General features: G+C 33.5%; 1 protein-coding gene across 1 annotated transcript in view; it reads right to left on the bottom strand.

Moving 5' to 3' along the window:
* DPP10 (dipeptidyl peptidase like 10) overlaps positions 1-24,559 on the bottom strand; it is a 234,574-nt gene that overhangs the window by 84,291 nt on the left and 125,724 nt on the right. The gene's annotated exons all lie outside the window — the stretch shown is intronic.

Genomic DNA, 24,559 nt, shown 5'->3' with positions numbered 1-24,559 from the left:
TCAAATGATGCCAGGTCAGGACTTAAATATAAATCTGGATTCTTAAGTCTCATCAAATACTATTAGAAATAAACAAATGCTCTCTGCTAAATTTTTATTTTATGCTGAAGTACAATCACCATTACAAAATATAACCAATGAATTGATCAAACTGTATTAGCATAAAATCTTACAGGTCTGCCAGGATGTGTTCAATGAAATATGACTTGTCAGAAAAGGACCCACATTAGACACAAATCTTGGGGAATTCTAGCACTTAGACCTGGAGTTTGGTCTTTATCAATAACTTGATATTTCTTTCACACAAGTTTTTAATTTGATGATATAACAGATACATTCATACATAATATTCCCTTTAGCTTAAGGCATGATTTAAAGTAGAGAAAGATTAAGTAGTAGTGAACCAAAGAAATTAAAGTCAGAAACAATATAGCAAGAAATCAAATTGAAAATAATGGGAATAATGAGAAAAACAAACCATGTAAGAGTAGGTTAACCAAAACAAGTAACTCTAAATTATTCAGTTTACTAATGACAATAACATTTATAACAACCATCTTCACTTCCACTATTTCTAGACACCTGATTAATAAATCTTCATTTTTTTGAACTTCTCAGTTGTTTGTAAGAAAATCAATACCATCCAAGTACAACTTTCTTGCTAATAGTTTCTAATAATAATAATTGTATGTTCTAAATTTATTACATCAGGGACATATATTGGATATTAATATATGTTCTTTACTTTTAAAAAAAGGTATAGATCATAAACATGTAAACAGTGTTCAATGTTTAAAGCTCTTGAAATATTTGAGTCCAAATATGAGACATTTTTGAGTTTTAAAGATTTACGCAGATATCACTCTTTTTGTTTTAAACAAAGTTTTTATTTTTTACAACAAACATACGAACAAAACATAAAAACATAAAACCCTCTTTCAATTATATACATACAGTGTGTCAGTTGGTTACAATCTTTTGTGCTATCCTTTTTTTTTTCAGTCTAGCTTGTGCTTATATAATATCAATTATTAAACATTCAGTAGATATCACTCTTGAACAAATTATACCTTGCCTTATACACTATTTTTATGTGTACTGACATATTTTCTTTAAGTCCTTAAGTTACACATGCAAAATGATAGGTATATCTAATAGGCATGGATTACTTGAAGTTTCAAAATACTTTGGATTAAGATTTTCACTAAAATATATTATATACACAATAGTGGTATAGTTTAGTGTTATTATTGTTTAGTCTTTACTGACATTGTAATTCCCAAAATGCTGCATTAAGTTAAAAAATATTTTTAAACAGTTACAATGAAGTTAAATGATAAGGTCATAACTACCTGAAGCACCATTTATCTTATTCAATCAACATCAATTACTTAAAATGATTTATTGCATCTTTTGCTTATCACTGGGCAGAATTTATGAATAGTATTAACATTTTTGACTGTGAAATATTACTGTCATAACAACGGTATTTTGCCAAGCCAAAATAAATATAAGAAAGAGACATTTCTAGACATCTAATTCATCTAACATGAAAAAAGCCTGTCAACCTAGTCTAAGCAGCAAAAAGGCACATCTAGAAAATCTGCCTGGGCTTGTGCTGCTCTATTTAAAATTTATCATAAAGATTAATTATCTCATGAAAAAGTCATCTTCTTTGGAGTGTTAATTAATTTATAATCAATTAAGCTCAATGTAGCTAACCAAAATTTCAAATGTGATTCACCCTGAACTGAACTGAGTGGAAAATAAATTATATTTATTATATTATTCTGGCTGGTTGTATAATAAGCCAGATGTTTAGACTGGATTTGGCTTTTTATCCACTGAACTAGGCAGATGTGGATGTTTGATGGTGTTATACAGATTTCATTGCAGGATGTAAGCTGTTCCAAGTAAAGCTGCCTTTTGCAATTGACTGATGGTGATTTTGTCAATGTCAGTGTGTTCAAATGGTGTTCCAGATGTTTTGGGATTGCACCCAAGGCATCTAATCCTTTCTCTATTCCCCAAAAGGACAAAATCAATGTGGAAACAAACATGATATCCTGAGGCTTTCCCACTGACCCTAGACACTGTAATCTACTCCCTAGGACAGGGTTGTCAAACTTGCAGCTCACAGGCCGGATGCGTCACGCGCTGGCCACACCCACACTCAGTTTAGTGAAGGGGACAAAAGTTGTGATATGTCACATTATTCTGGTGTGATGACGCAAGTTTGACACCCCTGCCCTAGGACATTCTCATTAGTCTGTTTTCACTCCTCAGTCTCTCAACAAAGAGGTATACTCAAAGGCCAAAGCTGGATGTAACCCACCAGCACTCAAGGAACTGGAAGGGTGTGGCCTTGGATCTCCTGCACAGCTTCCATCAACCTACATGTCCATGCTTCTAAGTATACCCTGCCTTCTTTCTATGGCCTCAAGGTAGTATCTAGTGCAAACTGTGAAATAGCCTTGGGCTATGAAATGATAAATAGTACATAGTCATTTGATGAGTTTCTGGACTCAGAATGGACTAGAAGTTAAATCTGCCTTCATCCTAACCATTACTGTATAACACACTGGTTCTCTACTGTACTCACATATTTTGTAAGAGTTGTAATTCCAACTGATGGATATGCATGAACAATTTTATACAATAATCTGTCTTTGATATAAATCTGTTTGATCAGAATCAGAAAAAAAAGACACTGACAAAAATTATATACTTGAAACTGAAAAACTATATTCCCAACTTTAGATTAAACCCAGATTCTTAATAAAATAACTAAGGAAGGTCACCAAAAAGTGTTAAGAAAATAAACTGCTACTATAACAATTATGGTGCTGCAAAAATACAATGAAACTTTTTCTTTATGTCACTAACAGGCTCTACCATCTGTTCCAAAGAGTTCTCCAATCCTCTCAAGCAAATTTGGGGAGTAGACAAATTGTAGAAAGGAAACAAAAATATGTTTCTTTCATAAATACTATGCTGTTAGAAAACAGCACCAATTAGCAATTATTAGCATTGTACATATTTCCATTACATTTCAAAAATTGGTTTAAAGAAAAGGTCTCTATATACTGTAGACAATTTGTACATTTCTATTTTTGGAACCGGAATGGGAGACTTAAATACAGATAATTCCTGACTTATTATCACAATTGGCCCAAAATTTCCACTGTTAAACAAATTGGTTGCTAAGTGAGTCACACCTAATTTTACAACCAATATGCCATGACTGTTAAGTGAATCTCTGTAGTTGTTAAGTGAAGCATGTGGGTGTTAAATGAATCTGGTTTTCCCCATTGACTTTGCTCGTTGGAAGTCAGCTTGGAAGGTCACAAATGTCAATTACCAGAAGCCAGAACCATCTTAAATACATGCTGTTTGCCAAGTGTCTGAATATGACCATGGTCTGAATATGACCATGGGGATGCTGTGATGGTCATAAGTGTGAGAACCAGACAAAAATCACTTTTTCAGTGTTGTAATTCTAAATGTCAAACAAATGGCTGTAAGTTAAGAACTACCTATAATCCATATGTGAATCAAACAACAATAGTGTAAAAAGCAGACCAAAATTCAAGCTTCTAAAAATAACAACAGCTATTTTTATCTACCATTTTTTTCTATCATATTCTTCAAGCTTTAAGGCAAACGCTTATGGATTTATGATTTTAGACTTCATTACTTCAATGGAGATATGCAAATATTTCCATGTATCAATAAGTTGGCAATATTATTGTGTTCAATACAAAAATTACATTACACATACTTCTGTCATTTATTATATTGGTTCCAAGAAAATACTTCATAGCTTAAAAAGAAGGGACTAGGGATACATCCCTAATTGAACAAATGTGGACATGAGTATATATGCAACTAATAAAGTTGCTTTTCTACTGCTACCAAAGAATTTTGAACATTTTAAAAACTATTTCTATACAAATTTTTATTGGAAAATTTCTGCACTACATTACCCATGAAGAGAGCTGTCAACTCTTTAAGATGCTTTAGCTCAGGAAACAAACATCACAAGAAATATTGGAGCTTCGTTGATATGGCTGTATAACAGAATCTTGAAAGTCTGACAGCATTTCCCATTCTATCTTGGTTACACTAAAGAGAGTCAAGGCAGGTCAATATTGAGTTTCATCTTCATGCTTTCTTGAGCTAGGGTTTCCACATATTTTCTTCAAGGACATTTCTGTATCTGTGACAGTAGATCTGTACAATATCTCAAACTCTGCCAACTATCATTATCTAAAACAGGAAATGGAATCCCCGGACTATGCAGACTGGTGCAGGCTTGATTCACAGAAAAATCATTCATGCACCCTCCTTGCCACAGTGTTGAGATCACCATCTGTGAAGTAGATGTCTTTACAGTAAAGCCTGAAACCCAGTAGCAGTATTCTGCTGTTGAGACAGGCTGTTCAACAGTCCTGCTGTTGAAGCCAGATCAGGCAGCAAAATAGTGCTTTCTTGGGAAAAGCAGAACAAACTTTCTATGTGTGAAGATAGAAAGAAGAGTCTTCCTATCCTAGCCTGCGAAAGAAGATTCTGCTTTCCCACCCTTCTTTATGGAGGAGCCTATACAAGTGTTTGATTTAAAGTTGAATAAAAAGGCAGTGGTGTGGTAGCATGGAGAACCTTTCCTTTCCTTTCCCCATAAAAATAAGCAGTTGCATGCAAGTACTAAATTTAAGGGCAAAAGATGACAAGGTTGCAAGTTTCCCTTCTTCTCAGCCCAAATGAAGTTCCACCACAGAAATAATCACAAGAAGAATAACACTACATATGCTGCCTACTCTTTGGATGGTTACCAATCATTAAATACATTTAAAAACAAAAAAACAACAAAAACAAACCAAAAATGAATAAAGGTTTCAGAAATGACAAACTGAAAGAACAAAAAAAGAAAAAAGAAAAGAAAGGAAAAGAGAAAGAAAGAAAGAAGGAAGGAAGGAAGGAAGGAAGGAAGGAAGGAAGGAAGGAAGGAAGGAAGGAAAGAAAGAAAGGAAGGAAGGAAGGAAGGAAGGAAGGAAGAAAGAAAAAAAACAAGGGAAGGAAGGAAGGAAGGAAGGAAGGAAGGAAAGAAAGAAAGAAAGAAAGAAGAAAGAAAGAAAGAAAGAAAGAAAGAAAGAAAGAAAGAAAGAAAGAAAGAAAAGAAAGGGACTTCATCCTCAAAAGCTGGGATGAAGAACTAGGTCTTGAGGGCTTTTTGAAATATCAGTAGGATGGGGGCTGTTCAAATCTTGAAGAAAACTTTGTTCTGAAGGCAGGCACTACCACAGAATAGATTCTAATAGATATGTAGCTCAGAGTTAAACTCTGTAGGCATCTGAGTTTGGATGTATACTTACAGACAGTTCATTACAGATAGCCTCCCATTTATGATCACAGTTGGGTCCAGAATCTAGGGTGTTGTTGAATCAAACAGGTGTTAAGCAAGATGCCACTTTGGTACTTCATTCAAAAACCACAATCCTGGCTCTCCCAGTTATGATCATTAGGTGACCGCATGGGGAAAGGGTCCAGACCTCCCACTACACCTGAGGCCCAGACCCTCTTCCTGTACCACCAGGGAGAATTATTGTGAGAATGCAGGCATTCACTAGTGTTTCTGCCAGATTTGAGGTCCATTCTTCCAGCACACCAAGGGATTTCTTAGCTTTTCAGAATGCTGGCATTTGCAAATGTTTTCCCTTCACCTCCCTTTCAGAGCCTTTCTAAGACTTCCTGAAAGGAAGGGAAAACTGAGGTAGCACTTTCCTCTTCTACAGAAAATTTTAACAAATGCCAGTGTTCTGAATGGCTCAGAATGCTGGCTTTTTTTTTTCTGGCCTTCCCCCCCTCCTCTCCAGAGCCTTTCTGAACCTTCGGGGTGGGGGTGGGGGAACACTAGTGAATGCCAACATTCTGAAAAGCTCAGAGGAGAAAGGAAATCCTGCAGTGTGCTGGGAGAATAGAACTGAAATCCAATGTTCTCCCTGCTTGCAATCTTCCCTGCAGGCTTCCCCATTGATTTTTTGGGAAAGTTGGCAGAGAGGATTGCAGGTGGCAATCACATGATCGCAGAACATTTGGCAGCCATTTGTAAATATGAATAGGTTTCTAAGCACCTGAAGTGCAATCTTAGGAAAAGGTAGCATAATGTTTTCCAATATTAATGATATTTCCTAATAGAAATAGAAGTAATCTTTACAAAAGATGCATGATGGAATCCACTTAGTAAATGTTTTTTTTTAAAAAAATCCCAATTAGGGCAGTGTGGTCCTTTGGATTTGAGAGGAAAAATGTGATTTCACATACACAATTGCACTCCAAACCTGTATCTTCTAAATGCTATTACATCTTAGAATTACAAAGCTGCCTTTCACAGGGTCAGGTTCTGTTAAAGAATACTGAAGCATGCTTATCGCACCCTTTGGCCTTTGAGTTAAAAGTGAGAGAGCTAGATCAGAAGCAAAGGGCCTGAAATCAGGCTGATTCATTACAGCAACAGTGCATATTTGTCAACCAATCCTTCCAAATAAGTCAAGACTCAGTCCATTAGGATTCATTAGCAGGAGAAAGAAAAGAGGGATTTGAACCTTGAATCCACTACATATCTATATATTTCTAGCTCTAGCTCTGTATCTATCTCTATCTCTATGCAGATTCAGAGTTATTGTTTGCAGCTTTGTACTAAAAATTATTTCAACAACTTCTGTCTCTAAATCCCAATCTACAAGCTGAACATATAATTTAAAAAACAATCAGGTAGAAGCTTGATTCTGAAATGCTGTACAGGCCTATTTGCTAGTTCCAGAGCAAAGTACTTTTAAATTAAGTTTTGTCATTATTGACCCCAGTGGGACAAATGTCCCATTAGATGCTTTTAAATATGAATTTCACCATATATACAAAATTGATACTTTTGTCATGCTTGATTTCTCAGGTTGTAATACAACTTGTATACAAAGTCTTCCGCTCTGTTTACTAACACTACATGTTCATATATTAAAAGAAAACTGACTACATTTTCTCTAATATTGATTTGATTGTTGCATACCGAGGGCATGTCAAATTTTTCAACTTTCAATTTCCAAACATAAGGGGTGCACAAAAGTTGTGACATGCCTTGGCAAGTGTAAAGATATTTTGGTTACTTTAATATAATTTGGATGTGCTTGGTAAGGAACTACATAAATAGTATAACTTTTTAACATTTTGTTTGTTTCATTACACTACTGTATGTTCATAATTAAAACTTTCTCTACACCTGAATTGGCAGCATATGCTTGTTTAATGAGGCAGGGCTTAATTATCTACATTTTTATAGTTTTACAGTAAAAGATTATCCCTTCAAAACAGACTCAGCTAATATTGTAATACCCTTGGAATTTCAAAGAATAATGCGATATCAGAATAATAATTCATATGATGCCAAAGGTCTGAAACTGATCTAACAGAAGGTCATCTTTCTCACAAATAAAGACACTTTATAAAGAAGGAAAAACAGCATGGCTTAGCTAGAATAAACCAAGGTGACAGTGGGAAACCTGTTTCTAAGAAAAGCAGAATATCAAAACTGTCACCATAGCAGAGGTGGGCAGTCCAGCAACTGTAGACCACATGCAGCCCTTAGCCTTGCTCAATACAGCCTCCAAGGCTCTCCCTCAAAAGACACACAATAGATATGAATTCATTCCAAAATACATATAATAAAAAAAGATATCATTGACCAAGTCAGTATCATAGTGGCTTTTAACTAAAGACACAAATGTATAATACACACAATTTATAGTCAATATTTTACATACACATATAGAATTCTATAGTCAATCAAACATGCTTCTTTGACTAATATAGTATATATACTTTATGTAATTAATATAGTTAAACATTTTTCGTGCAGGTCTGCTATAAAAGGACTTGGATTTCTAAAATATTTCAAAGCTTTTAGTCGTTTCTAGAGAGTTTCAAAAATATTTTTGGCTCATCTGTAGCAAAGAAATGATGCTAACTGTTACTCCTTTGGGACTCCCTTATTCACCAACTCCTCTTTCAACTTACAATAGAGTATACAATGTTTAGAAATGCAAATACAAAAGGCTTAAAAGCTTCTAGATTTCTTCCCCCCCCCTTTTTTTTTTCCCTTGGTGAATACTTTTAAAAAAAAATGCACTGAGAGAAAAACTACTAGCCTATCATTATTCAGTCATCAATATAAGAACTGGAAGAGAAATAACATTCTTCATTGGCTCTATATTTTGAATTTATATTTCACTTAAAAGGAATCATGACTTAGTTAAAATAGCAGGATGGAAAATTCCTCAAGGATGCATCCCATGAAAGCAAAAAACATTTCTCAGCATGTTCAGTTCTCACCTTACTTTGCATAGGAATAAAAATTTCAGCTGGCAGCAAGATAAAATCTGAACATTCTAGATTCTAAATAAAAGAGTTGAAGACAGTGAAAAAAGAGATTTCTCAAAAAATACAGTATTTTTTTTTTACAAAATTCAGTTTAATTGATTTGAGCTCTAAATTTGATAAATGCAATTTATTCAAAAATCAGAAAGCAAGAAGTGCAAAGCTGGTCTTCTTATCTTAATAAAAACTGACTTCTAAAGTCAAGTAAAACTTATTCCTCACAGGCTAATCCTTTAAAATGATATACAAGAACATTTTCTTTAAAAGCTCTTATTAATGACTGGTTAATTCCATTTATATCCAGCTTTTTCTGTGATGACACATATGAAGCTTATCTTTATTTCTTTATTCAACAAATTTGATTTTCTATTATTCTTAAAGGGGTATTTAACTGGCAATGTGACACGTCTCTAACCACCAACTTACAAGCAGTAAAACTAGATTCGTATAGTCTACATTAATCAAGTTTTCTACAATGAAAAGGGAATTAGATTACAGAAATTTAGAAACTGGATAGTATGCTGCAGCAGGCATTTATCACTGAGTTTGCTACGACAGTGCCTCCTTGATACCTTGGAGTCAATTTCTTTGATTTAAAATAAAGTTAGCTACGCATTTAACAGATCCGAAAGGGGAAAAAAACCCATCTGTTTTTGTTTTAAAAACCCAATTCCACTCCCAGGTTCAAGGAATCCCTATACATAAATGAGTTATAAGCAGTGGCATACTCTTTATAACTTACATATGCACAGGGATTCCTCATACCAGCTTGAGAGAGTCAAATGTTTTAAATTTACTAGAATTGTGTGAGGCAGTTGGCAACCAAGCTCCAACATTTTAGTGTACCTTCTAGTGATGCAGCATGGTGATGTCAATAGTTCCTACAGAAATGGTTCTTAAACATTTATTGGCATGACACTGATTATGTCAAAATGTGGTAGTAAATATGGAAGTAGGCATGTCAGGTTTTTTAAATATTCTGAAATAAACCATTTTAAAATACACTAAAAAAACCCAGCTGTGACAGGTTGCAGGAAAGCTAATATAAAATATGCATGACATTTTCCAAAGTTTGTGAGAACCTAGGCATTTATTTCTAAGAATAGAAGGGACAGGTTATTATATTATACACAGTTATTGTAGTGTTAAAGAGGAAACTAATCTTTTATTTCTAATTACCAGGAGGTTGCCTTACATTTTTAGTGGCATTTCTTGATGTGACTTAGTATAAATATTACAGCAAGCAGGTGAGATCACAGTAACATCAGGGAATCTAGATGCTAGTAAATCATTTTCCTTGCTCCATCAATCTCAATTATTAAAGAAGGCAGTTTGTTCTTGGAAAACATCTTCCTGGCATACACATCTTTTCCAGACTGTGTTTCACATTACTTAGCTAAACACTTCTGATAGCCAACAAATGCAAGAATAGCCAGCATGCAACAAGATTTCAGATAGCTTTCATATTTCATATTCCCTTTTAATCTGGATTTTGTAGCACATTATTAAAATATAAGACAATTATTTAAAATTTCAGCGATTCATCTTTCAGAGATTCTCCACTTTCTGTAAACTGATTATTTAGAAGTGAAGTAATAGAGGCTGAATTATATAGATATATAAGCTGTTGAGGGTGTTAATATTTACCTACAGAAATATGTTTGTACAATACACATAATACATATGAGAACTGAAGATACTGAAATGGTACAAAACATTGATTTAGTCTGAAAATGGATGATGCTTTCATTTTCACATATTAGTCAGAAATTGTGCCATTTTTCTACTGCAATTAAACCTACCCTGAAATTATTAGTTCATACATACAAGGAAGGAAGGAAGGAAGGAAGGAAGGAAGGAAGGAAGGAAGGAAGGAAGGAAGGAAGGAAGGAAGGAAGGAAGGAAGGAAGGAAGGAAGAATACTTTTTATTTTTAAAGAAAGAAAGAAAGAAAGGAAGGAAGGAAGGAAGGAAGAATACTTTTTATTTTTCTTGCAAAATAATGAATAAAGAATAATAAATTAAATGAATTATGTATATTATTTATTATTAAATATTATTAAATAAATTTAATGAATTAAAGAATAATAAAGGAAGATGATAATATGCATTGAGCCAGTGCTGCCTCCTGGATTTTCTCCATGATTTTCTCCCTATCCTTCAGGTTTTCTAACAGGGTGCCCACTACATCTGTAAATGAGTCCGTCAACTTTTTTATTGATCATTCTCTTCCACTTTTACCTTTAAAGCATTCTCTAGACAAGAGATATATAATGTGTCTGAAGTAGGATAATTTGAGGTCGGTCATTTGTGCCTGAAGTGAGAACTCTAAGCTGCTTTGTTTGATTATTCATTTTGTTTGTCTTCAAACAAAGGAATTTATTTTCTTGGCTGTCCAAGGCATTATCATGAGTTTTCAAATTTCAAAAGTGCCAATACTCTCTCTATCCTGCTTCTTCAAAGTCCAACTTTCACTTCTATAGAGAGTCACAAGGAATAATTTTGCCTGTGCTACTCTGTTCTTTGTAGGTATAGTCGAGCATCTGAATATCTTTCATAACTTCTACACCAGTGGTGGGATTCAAATTTTTTTTACTACTGGTTCTGTGGGCATGGCTTGGTGGGCGTCGCAGGGGAAGGATACTGTAAAATCTCCAGTCAGAGGTGGGATTTGCTGGTTCTCCGAACTATTCAAAATTTTCCCTACCAGTTCTCCAGAACTGATCAGAACCTGCTGAATACCACCTCTGTTCTACACCAATCTCTACTCTATAGTCTGTTTCTTCACAGTTTGTTCCTTTACTGTTGATTGTTGATCCTAAAAGGTAGAAACTGTCTGTTACAGATACATGCAGTCCTCAGCTTATGATCACAATACAGAGAAGACAATTTTCAGTGAAGTGATGCAATTGTTAAATGACTGTGCCTGATTTTTATAACATTTTTGCCAGTCATTAAGTAAGCCATCATGTAACCATAACTTTTGACCTTCCCTACTGGCTTCCCCATCGACTTTGTTCATCAGAAGCCAACCAGAAAGATCACAAATGGTGATGACAAGACTGCTGTAAATGTGTGATAGTTGCTAAAAAACTAAACTGTGATCACATAATCATACAGATGTTGCAACAGTCATAAGGGTGAGGACTGGTCATAAGTCACTTTTTTTCAGCACCACCATAACTTTGAACAGTTGCTAAATGAATGGTTGTTAAGTCAAGGACTATCTGTTTTATTTTCTCTGTATCTAATTACATTCCTGTTTTTTCTTCCTCTGTTTTTATTGGATATGTGATATACTGTACATTTTTAAATATATCATTGATCTTATCTCTATCCTTTCGAGAGTGTGTCTTCTTTCTATTATTCATTCTCTCTTTCACGCACTGGCATACCACATGCATACATTTATTGGAGGAAATTGTTTTCAGCAAAAGATGGTAATTCAAATTGACAATGGGAGAAAACTGGGCATTCCCCAACACTTCAGTCTCTGTAAGTGTATAATATCATTCTATCTGTATTTCAAAATAAATATTCATCTAACTAGAATTTTTTTCCAGAGGTTTTAATTTGTAATCTAAATGTACCTTGGTATTTTCACATTTTTGAAAAATAATATGCAAGGACAACTTTTTTTTCTAATAGGTATCCCTCATGAACTTATATAACTTCTCAAAATATCAGCAGACTATTTTATTATTAATTTTAGTGATTAACATCACTGTGAGATTATAGAGGTAATTTGTAATTTTATGGCTCTGTGGTATTACATGAATATTTTTCCGTCCCAGTTTCTTTGAATGTTTCTCAAGTTTTTTTTCTATCTTTTTGTCACTTCTCTATTACCTGGCATCTAATCACATCTATTATGGTTGTTATTTCTAATTCCATTTGATTTTTGCTAATTTTATTTCTGAGCAAGAAAGCACAGATACCATTATATCCTAAAACATTATAATATAATGAAATAAATATGTAATAGCATTTTAATGTTGTAGATAGAAGGAATGATACAGAAGGGACTTCTAATGCTGCAATCTAAGCTAATGCTGGGACCCACAAACAAAATTCTATTTAGAATATATAAGCAAACACAAAAGGTTTTTGTTTGATTTGCAGATTATGAGTGTTCATAGTATTTTCCTTCCTTCTTCCCTTCTCTCTTTCTTCTCTTCCCTGCTCTCTATCCCTCTTGATTTCCTAAACAACATTTTCATCACTATATTATTTTTTCCTTACAATTTGGGATTTCCATTTGAGAGCTCTTCTTCCTAGCCTAAATGAAACAAGTGTACTTCTAGCACATTCAGAAAACAATATTTATTTATCTTCCTTTTTATTTAGAACAAAAATAAATGCTACTGAGTTCCATAGGTCTGGTTTCTTTATATTTTTGTACTTGACTTATAAACAACCCTGGAAGCACAGCTGAGTTTTGGAAATCACCCTCAAAAATCCCTCCAAAGACACCACCCCTTTGAAATACGCCTGGAAAAACAGCCAGGTGATCAAGAAGACTTCCAACATGAAAGTGACCAAAATAGAAGCAAGAAGGAGAATATCAGAATAGCAGCTGGGATGTGGTGCTGTAGTGAACAATAACCACTATGAAGAAAGCCACAGGTCACAATGAAGAATTATGTAGAATGCACATGTGTATGACTTCTACAGGAGCCACTACAGTTTATCCCCCACCCAGACAAACCTCTCAATGGATTGATACTATTACAGAATGTACTGGGTACATTCCCAGGTTCCATAGAGATATTTTTTTTAATAAAGTTTTATTGAGTTTTTACAAAAGAAATAAAACGTCTTATTTGAGTACAGCATCATTCCGGGTTATCACATTTCCATACAGACACAATTTCATATGCATATTCATCTTATGCATTCAACTTCATATCTTATTAATCTTTTTCCAACTTCTCACTATTTCTCCTTTTACGTCTCTTAATTTTCTTTTATGGTTATCTCATTTTCTTCTTATTGTATTTCTTTTACCTAAATTTCTATATCTTTTTACTCATTGTACTTATACTTTCGTCTGTCTTGTTTACAATTTCGTATGTTCTCTTCCAACATTCTTAAGAAGCAAAATTCCCCCTATGATTGCCAATCGAAGTGCAACACCTTTATATCTTATTGTTATTATCATATGAAATCTCATTAAACATTGAATTTGTGCATTCTAAAATTATAACATTCAAATTTCTAATATCTATTTTATATCATGTAGATCTCATCATTCAGACTCTGCTTAGTACTTCCCCTTGAAAATGTAAAAAGAAAAATTCTAAAAACCTAGCAAAACCTATATATACCAATCTTTGAGAACAGTTGAAATATTTCCCTCCCTTCTTCATTATTACTTAACTGTTAATAAGCATACCATTGGATAGTCATACAGTTTTATCTTATAAATTATTTACTATTAATAAGCAAAATAATTATTCAAATTCATTCTAATAACTGGTATAAATTTCCTTATAAATCTTTCACATTTCTTTTCAATATTTTATCAATCTTTAGAAGCAATTGCTATGTTTCCCTCTCTTCTTTATTATTGCATTAATTATAAATAAACATACCATTACATAACAATACAGTTTTATCTCAGATTATTTACTTATTTCATTTCTAACTCATTACAGTATTCTACTGTCACAACACTATCTTTTGTACCTTTGCAGAATCCTCACTTTTAACTTAATTTAACTATTGTCTCTGTGTTTTCTATCTGAGCAATACCTTTAATCCTAGTATGTTTCCCCTTTTTCTTTATTTTCTGTTTTTGTCCCTCATAAGTTTTTTCCCTTCCTATCTTTCCCCCCTTTTTCTCATCCCTTTTTTTATACCTTTCTCTCTCTAATTTTCCCTTCTGTAGTTTTCTTTTCTGCTTCTCCTTGCTGTTATACTTCTTTTTCAGACTATTTTTCTTTTTGGCTGTTCCCTTTGATCTCAAACTTTTAACTCCTTTCCCTCTTTTTCCCCTTATTACCACACTTTGCATTATTTGATCATTGAAAATGGCTTCTTCTTTGTCCCGCCCTTCTTCTTGCTCTTGAAGCTTTTCCTTTTCCTTTTCATAGTTCAGGATCTCCATTTCAAAAAATTCGAATACAAAGCCAAAGGATCTTCCTCCCCTTTCTGCATCTTCTTTCTGTTTTTTAAGACTCATCTTCAATTCCTCCAGGAGTGATGGCATTTTAAACACTTTTGAACAACCACCCGATTGACTTTAAGTAAAAACAGAAAAGAAAGAAAAAAAAACCAATGCAAAAACTTTTTTTTAAATCACCAAATGATCCCAGACTGTTCCTTCTTGTTTCTTTCCTTTACTTTTCCTTTCCGTGGGTTACTGTATCTTTTAATAAGATTTCAATTACAATGTATCCTCGGGAATCTTTTCACTGTTAATCCTCTTTATTTTTCCAGGTGGCACTCCATTTTTCCATTATTCCAAGTCCCACCCTTTTGCCTCCACTCTTCTTCTTTTTAGGGCTTTAAAATGACCAAGAAAAAAATCTTTATTCTCCTTTTGACACTTAGATTTCAGCTTAAGGTTGCCTATTAGTGTCAAAATAGATATATAAATTTCTTTCGATACCATTTGTAATTGTCAATATAAAGGTAAAAAAAGGGGTTTTTAACCTCCTTTTCTCTCTCCTTCGCCACTTAAAGATCTTCTTTCAGAAGTATCCCTCTAGGTACTTTTAGATTCAGGGAACCTTGCTTAGATGTTCTCTGTTGTTTAGCCCAGTCTGTCCTGCTTTCCTCTTTGTCTTCCTCCTGCACAATCCAGTCGGGTTCTTCTTTGAGGTGGCCATTTCTGACCACCGCTGCAACCGCCTTCGGGGAAGGGAGCTTAGACCAGCCAAGGAGGAGAGATGCGGCTCCCCTCCATTCGTCTAGCAATCTCCCCCCTCTTCACCACCTCTACAGGGTGGCTTCAGCCCCAAATCCAAAAGATCAGGGCGCTCCAGTGGTGAGCACAGATTGAAACCGCGCACGATCGTGGATTTTGGTCTGTCGCTGAAGAGACCCAAACCGGAAGTCCCAGGTTTCATAGAGATATTTAAAAAATGAAAATTATGTGAAGCAGGCAGTTAAACAAGTGACATATTTCACAGATTATCCTAGATTTGTCTTATTGCTTTCAAGACTTTAAAAGAATACCAGATACGGTCCAGAGGTGAAAGATGCCCTTATACATAGTGTATATAAAAGCAGAGTAGAGATTTCTGAAGTAGGGCAACTACTCAAGACAGAATAAAATGGACAAATTTAAATTGAATTTCTAGAAATTTAAGAAACCCACATATCTTTTAAAAGATACCATATATATTTATAGTTTTTCACAACATTACAATACATAACAGTCTTTTTAACTATATCCATTGGAGACTGCTTCAGTTTGTCTATATGCTTACCACTTGTTAAATAGATGCTTACCTCTTGTTATACAGTATATTGCTAAGGCATGCAAAACTGTTAAAAACATTGCATTGGGTAGAATGTTGTCTCTCCCTTCTGTGATAATTACGTTCCACACCTAGATGTATTTTATTTAGTTGTTAGTTATCTTTCAAGACTGCAGAACATTGTCTTTTTGACTCTTAAAACCAAAGTCTTGCATTGTTTTAAATTGTGCCTAATCTTGTTTATCTCCTAAATAAGTGGCTTGCTGTCACCATGGTTATTATTTTTACTGTTGTATATTAATATAATTCTATATAATTGAAATCAATATTGAACTGAAGTGAAGTGAAGTGAAGTGAAATGTATTTGGCCAAGTGTGAGTTGACACACTGTCTCCCTCAATCCCTACCACAGTCAGAATGCAATATCCTCCTATATATTCAACTTAATGCTTCTTAATGCACAAAGTATCTTAATAATCCAGAAGTTAATCTATATATACTGGCATACAAAGCATGGGATCACAATGGAACGATTTTCCTGAAATTCAGGACTAAGCAGGAAGAAACACTGTGTTAAAGTATTTGTGTGTAATTAACTTTTTTCTCTACGATAATAAGCAACCATACTATAATTTGTTAATATATATATCTGCATTGTACATTTAAAATAATTAATATGCATAATATCAAGCCAATCCCATCTTCAATTTTGTTGACCTTTTTGGAAATATATAATTTCAGTTACAAACAGCTGTTGTTATCCTGAAAAGTTTGCTCATTAAAAAGAAAAATCCTGACAATTTTTTGAATGTGTTAACATTCAATAGCCAGGAGATTTACTAATACTAAATTATAATTAGCATATAATGGTATTTATTTTTCTTATATGTGAGTTTTTCTTGCCATTTCATGAAGCTAATAGTTTATACTTCATGACAGAAGATTCATTTACACAAACCAATTAATTCTCTTTCTCCCCCACTTATTGTGGAAATAGACTGTTCTGTAAACACAGGCACAAGCTTTTGTTCTCAAATTAGTCTATTTTTAAAATCTAATCTTACAGTTTACTGTGAACCTCAGGGAGTCCAGTGATTGCAGTTGACAATTTGTTGGTTGTTTCATTTATCAAAGCATTTATCAAATTCTTTCACTTTCTCCAAATAGGAATTAAAACAAGAGAAGATAATTTAAGCAAAAAAAATCTGATGGGATTGGATTATTATCGATTTGTGAGCTTTGGAAACAAACAGTGCATCCATTCAAATTACATATCTAGATTTCAAGCAAAAATTATAAAACCAAACCTAACTCACATACTTAAAGTTAAACCTAGTTTTCCCCCACCCAATTAGTTTGCTCATTTCTTTTCCCTATTATAATATCAGATAGTTGCATTAACATAATTACAAGATTATTCTATTTTTTCTGAAAAAAAAATAGAAAATATATTTTAACAATCTACTACTGTGTAATTAAAAAATCAGATATAATGCATGTAAAAATGTATCATATAAGAGGTACACCAGATTATAACCTATTGCTTTTAAATCACAGAATCCAACAGTGTCTGAATGTGATTCCTTTAACCTTGTCTGTGATTTTTTTAAAGTGGCAATTGAAGAGACTTTACTAATCCACATCTCAATTGTAATCTAAAATTTTCCAATAATGCACACATATTTCTTTGGCTACTATAATTAAATAGATAACCAATTCTTTATTTTTAAGCTTTTGATTTGGCCCTTAATAAGTGCAATAAGCCTAACTCTGGAGAATGATCAATTTTCTGTTAGGCATAATATTTATCTCTCCAAAACCTATTTTCCAAGAGTATAAATTTATCACATAGACTACACAACTCGATCAGGACAAAACAATAGACGCAATCTACATAGACTTCTGTAAAGCCTTTGATTCAGTGGTACACGAAAAACTACTCCTAAAACTAAAATCTTATGGTATCTCTGGACATAACTGGATAGAAGCATTCCTGTTAAACAAACAACAAATGGTCAAAATTGGGAGTGTCCTATCAAATTCTGTACCTGTCAATAGTGGTGTCCCCCAAGACGGTGTTCTTGGACCAACTCTCTTCATACTCTACATAAATGACCTCTGTGATCATATTAAGAGCAACTGCATTCTCTTCGCTGATGATGTAAAGCTGTTCAATACCACAGACAATACTGCTACCCTTCAAAAAGATCTTGACTATGTATCAGAATGGTCAAACAAATGGCAACTTCAAATCTCAACAAATAAATGCTCTGTCTTACATATTGGCAAAAAAAATCAGAAAATAAAATACAAGCTGAATAGTTAAGACCTTGTTGATGATCCAAACTCTGTAAAGAACCTTGAAATACTCATCTCTAATGATCTAAGTGCTAGAGCCCACTGTAACTACATAGCCAAAAAGACATTAAGAGTTGTTAACCTAATCCTACGTAGCTTTTTCTCTGGTAATATTACACTAGTAACTAGAGCATACAAAACATTTGCTAGACTTATACTTGAATACAGCTAATCAGTCTGGAATCCACATTATGTATCTGATATTAGCACAGTTGAGAAAGTCCAGAAATATTTCAAAAGAAGAGTTCTCTACTCCTCTACTCGTTGCAGAATACCTTATGCCACCAGACTTAAAATTCTAGACCTAGAAAACCTTGAATTACGCCGTCTTCGGTCTGATCTAAGTATGGTATATAAAATCATTGCAATGTCCTACCTGTCAATGAATACTTCAGCTTCAACCATAACAACACAAGAGCACACAATAGATACAAACTCAAGGTTAACCCACCAAACTTGATTGCAGGAAATACGACTTCAGCAACAGAGTGGTCAATGTCTGGAATACTCTACCTGACTCTGTGGTTTCTTTCCCAAACCCCAAAAACTTTAACCTTAAACTGTCTACTATGGACCTCACCCCTTTCCTAAGAGGTTTGTAGGGGGCGTGCATAAGTGCACCAACGTGCCTACCGTCCCTGTCCTATTGTTTCTTTTATTTTTCTTATATGTACCCATTTCATGTATTCATAACTATGTATATACTTATATCTATTATCTTGTAAACGATTGACAAATAAAAATAAATAAAAATAAAAAATAAATATGACCATCACAAATAAAAAAATGAGCTTTTTAAAAAACGATCTCTACAACATTGGAAAGAATAATATGGATAAATATGTGCCAGCCTAACAGGCATCAAACACCTCCACTGCATTTCTTGCATTGAAGCTGAAGTAAATTCATCTGATCTCCATAATTTCTGCCAATTTTGTCTTCTATATCGTGGTACCCCAAGCTTCCTTTAAGTCATGTGGTATTTCTAATTGCAGTAATAATCTATACATTTATAAATTTTGTCCTCTTGGTTGCCCTAAATAATGGAATATTAAATTTCAGAAGTTAGTATAAGGTCATATTGCTGACACTGTAATATTTCTATTGTCTAGAAGATATTTAAATCAATACCAAAAAAACCATGATAGCTTATCAGCTTTTTGTTGCATTATCTGATTTTCGTTGGGATATTCGCCATTGTATTTTGGTCTTTAGATTATATATACTCAAGTTTTCATTTTAGCATTATAATTGTACTGAATAAAATATGTTATCAAAGCAGTTAAAGGAGAAATGTCCTTTATCAAACGGTGTATTTGTTTTTCCAAATTTGAAGCATTATTTTAATAAACACTTTCAAATGATTTTATTCCAGAAAAATGTTTTGGATTTAAAAAAGGCACTGATTTCTAAACTTGTTTAGCTGTGACATAGTTCCTGTTAGAACCCATTGTTTAGAAGAGTTTTCTATAATAAATTGAATCATGTGCCTTAACTGTGCTTCTTGATAATACGTATATTGACATATTGGGCATGTCCCTGCCTCCCTGTTTTTGATGACTATATAAAATGATTGTGTTTACATCCAAGGTTCTGAAGGAACTGGCAGATGTGATCTCAGAACCACTGAACTATATCTTTCAAAGATCCTGGAGCACCGGGGAACTACCAGAGGACTAAAGAAAGTCTGATATAGTTCCCATCTTTAAAAAGGGGGGAAATGGATCCTGGAAACTATAGACCTATCAGCTTAAATCAATACCTGGGAAGACTCTGGCAAAGATAATCAAAGAATGAATCTGAAAACACCTAGAGGCAAACAAAGTCATAACCAGAAGCCAATCTTGTTTTGTCAAAAACAGATCATGCAAGACAAATCTAATTTCATTCCTCGGCAATGTGACAAAATGAACCAGAGAAAAAGACTGTGAATATAATTTACTTGGACCTCACTAAGGCATTTGATAAAGTACACCATAACCTACCACTTAATAAGATAGAAAAATGTGGATTAAACAGCATCATCACCAGGTGGATTTGTAATCAACCAATTAGATGACTACACCAATGTGTAGTCTTTAATGGAACTGCATCTACATGCAGGGAAGTATGCAATGGGGCACTCAGGGTTTGTCTTAGGTCCAGTGTTCTTCATCAATGATTTAGATGAGGGGATAGAAGGGAAACTTATCAAATTTGCAGATGACACCAAGCTGGGAGAAATAGTCAACACTCCAGAAGATAGGCTCAAGATACAGAAAATCTTGACAGACTTGAAAACCGGACACTATCTATGAAAATGAAATTCAATGGTAAAAAAAGCAATTATACATTTAGGCAAAAAAAAACCATATGCACAGATATAGAATAGGTGGTACCTCCCCCAACAATAGTAACTGAGAGAGGTACCTTGGAAATCTAATGGACAATCACTTAAATATGAACCAGCACTGTGCTGCAGCTGCCAAAAAAGTCAACACAGTCCTAGGCTGCATTAACAGAGGGATAGAATCAAGATAGTGTGAAGCGTTGGCACCACTTTATAATATCTTGGTAAGACCACACTTGGAATATTGCATCCAATTTTGGTCACCACAATATAAAATAGATGTTGAGATTCTAGAAAGAGTGCAGAGAAGAGCAACAAAGATGATTAGGGGACTGGAGGATAAAACGTATGAAGAACAGTTGCAGGAATTGGATATGTCTAGTTTAATGAAAAGGACTGGGGCTGATATCATAGCAGTGTTCCAATATCTAAAGAGCTGCCACAAAAAAGAGGGGATCAACCTATTCTCCAAAGCACCTGAAGGCAGAACAAAAAGCAACAGTTAAAAACTAACCAAGGAAAGAAGCAAACTAGAACTAAGCAGAAATTTCCTGACAGTTAGAACAATTAATCAATAGAATGATTTGCCTCCAGAAGTTGAAGGTGCTTCAAAACTTTAAGGTCTTTAAGAAGAGATTGAACAGTCATTTTGTCAAGCCCGAAATTGACATAAGTGTAGTCATTTTAGTTTGTCTTAGTATATATTCTTTTTCTTACTTTCTCTGTGGCAGTTATGGGGGGAAGGGTTTCGGGCTTGACAATTCCTAAGGGTGTAGGAGTGGAGATAAAGAGAGTGTTTTGGCTAGGTGATCTTCTTTCTGGTGGGAAAAGAGCTGTCCGAGCTTGGGCCTCTGGAGGTGGAGATTTATGACATCAGACAATGTTGAATTACTTCTATTAGAGAATGTGACTTTTGGGGTTTGTTTCTAACTTATAGTATTGTGGGGTAATTTCGGGTTGGGTCAGATCCGGAATTACCAGAGTCTTTGCCAATTTGATGCTTTCCTAAATAAAAGAAATCTTTTTGAACGAAGGACTTTGTACTTTTCATTTTAAATGGGTTTCATCACTTGGAAACCTGACACATTTATCTGAAATGATATAGGATTTTCTGCTTGAGCAGGGATTGGACTAGAAGACCTCCAAGATCCACTCCAACTCTGTTATTCTGTTAATTTCTAGCCTTAATGATTATACCAAAATAACTACACCAAAATAACTCTCTTCAAGTGTAATACATAATATTAAATCATATTTAAATTATAAACTTTTAAATGATAGTACTAGGCTAAATTCATGACTATCAGCAACACATATTTTTAAAGAAAATTAATGTTCATAAAGTTGCAATCAATGTCTACTGTAAAATTAAATATTCATTTTAGAACTATATTTATCAATACTAATAACCTTTTATTTAAATATGGAATGGTATTCCTGGCACCAATCTTTCACAGATTTTATTTACAACACATAAATGCCTGTTACAAAAAGCATTTCATAAAATTGATCTTTTAAAAAGTTTTGAAGATGAACATGAGTGTGTTCTTTCTGTGAAATCTGCTTCCTAGGCTATGTGGGGGTTTTTGCCTATGGATAAAGGAAAAGATGATGATTGAATAAAAGACTTGCATATAAAATTTCATATGCACAGTGGTGTGTGAATATCCAATGTGTGAATATCCACTGTGTGAATATCTACTGTGTGAATATCCAATAACACATTACAGAAAAGCAGGATGATTTGGGGAAATTCAGATTTGTCTTAAATATGTAATTTTAATTTTAACATATGCTACTTGTCATCTGCTTAAAATTATTTTTAGAACTTTGTAATAAGATATGGAAAGAAATTGATTTATCAAAATTCTTGTAAGCAGGAGATAATTTGTATAGTATGTTTAGTGAACAAAGCAAAAATTAAAAGCCGATTCCAAATCTGGCTGCAATGTTAGAAAAACTAAATATAAATAAAGTTGTCTTTAAAGGCAGTTTCCAGATGATTGCTTAGAGAAATCCATCTTTTCCTGATAGCATTTTTGCAAGTGGCTTGCCAGTGCCTTTTTCCTAGAGCTGAGAGAGTATGGCTGGCTCAAAGCCACTCTGCTGTCTTTGTGCCTAAGGCAGGACTAGAATTCAGATTTCTGATTTTTAGCCTGATGTTTTCAACCACTTGCTGTTTTCATTAAACTATATGATAAATGTAACAAAGAAAAGGTTGCAATACAAAATACTGGCATATTTTCTGGTAGTAAATTCAGTTTGTATTTTAAATATGAATTTTAAATGAGTGAAAATTCTATATTGCTTTCTCTGTGTTTACAACCAAAATCTTTAAACACGCCTCCTTCCCCTCCGATTGCCATTCGATTTTGCTTTCTCTTTTTAACTGTAAAACTGTTCTAGTTCTTTCAGGAAATTACATTCTGCAAAACTAATCAAAGCTCATGCACTGAAATGAATGCATATGGATAGAAAAGCAGAACTACAATAGTAAGCTTAGCTTGATCCATGTGTATTAATGAAGCTGCTAAATCACTAACTCTTAAGACTGATTGAGAAGTCTATATATCTTAATGGGCATCGGATTTAAGAATTATTTACCCAATTTTATTGTACATTCAGTGACATGTTAATTGATGCATTCCCATTTACACTGAACACCTTTCGACATTACAAATAAAGATCAATTCTCATTTATGGAAGTTGAACCACATTGATTACAGTAATTATTTAATGAAATAATTCTGTTGCCTCTGAAAATTTCGTATTTTCTGAAACTGTTTTCATGACTGCAAGAATCAAATTATGACACTAACATGCATTTTTAAATGTATTCACAGATTCATATAATAGCATCCATGAATCCTCAGACCCAAACCCTAAGCCAACATTATTTGACTACTGATTCCCCAGGGGAAAAAATTGGATCTATAAGGATCAATATTTTTTTGCATAGAGCTGCAGATGAAATGTTATTTTAAATAAACTATGAGTAATACATACTTTTACAAAATCTAGTTTTGTGATTCATGTTAAAATACAAAGTGACTATTTACATAGATTATTTTTTCCAAAAACATGACCAAATCTCCACTTGAAAATTCCCTCATACAATATATTTCAAATGGTGGCCATCATTTCATTATAGTGTGGGAAAATACATGACTTTCAGATCCTCATTAAGGTAATTATTAAATTATCTTAAAAACATGATATTTTTTCACTAAAATTTCAATGCTACAATGCAAGCAAAGTGAGGACTAATATTGCCATTTCTCTACTTTCTGCAAGGAAGAAAGTATATAATAAGACTCTTTATTTGGTTTTATAAATCTTTATACAATTTGAACTTTTGGTATCTGACAAAGCTGATCATCAAGTTATCTACCGAATAAAATTGTATAGGTGGACAAGTCTGAACTGTTTATAAATAGTGTATATAAGAAATTATCTATAAACAATTTATTCTGACATTCAAGTAAGTTCTGTATTTTGAAAGTGTTGAACAATGTAACTGAATAATAACCATTGGGCTTTAATTTTTTCTCAAATGTTCTTCAAATAAAGGTATTTAAGAAAGCATTCTTCATGCACCTTTCATTATGTCTGGAAATAAATGTCTGTTCTGTCAATAATTTTGTTTAGGAAATGTGTTTTGTTGAATTTATATTTCAAGTACAAGGAGCTTTTGGCTTTAAAAAATCAAAGATCATAATTCTTCTAATACTGATTACTGTGAACATAGTAATATTACTCTTACTGTGTTCAGGATTATGTAGTAAAAAGAACTGATAAACAGCATATATATATATAAGTTAAAGTAACTCCAAGATATATTCATGCAGACATGAATAAGTGAAAGAAAATCAAAATACTAGGTAAGAGGAACACATGTGCAAAAGAGACATATTGATTTTTTAAAAATTCATTCAGATTTATTTTTTAAAAAACCATTGAATATGTAAAGTGAATATGATTGTGATTATTGTGATTGTGACTGTTGTGGGACAATACTT

This window comes from Notechis scutatus, chromosome 1, assembly GCF_049901735.1.
Source record: "Notechis scutatus isolate UNSWTSFEM ecotype Mainland chromosome 1, rNotScu1.2, whole genome shotgun sequence".
NCBI lineage: Eukaryota > Metazoa > Chordata > Lepidosauria > Squamata > Elapidae > Notechis > Notechis scutatus.
The sequence above is the reverse complement of the archived record's forward strand: the minus strand, read 5'-3'. Positions and strand labels throughout refer to the sequence as shown.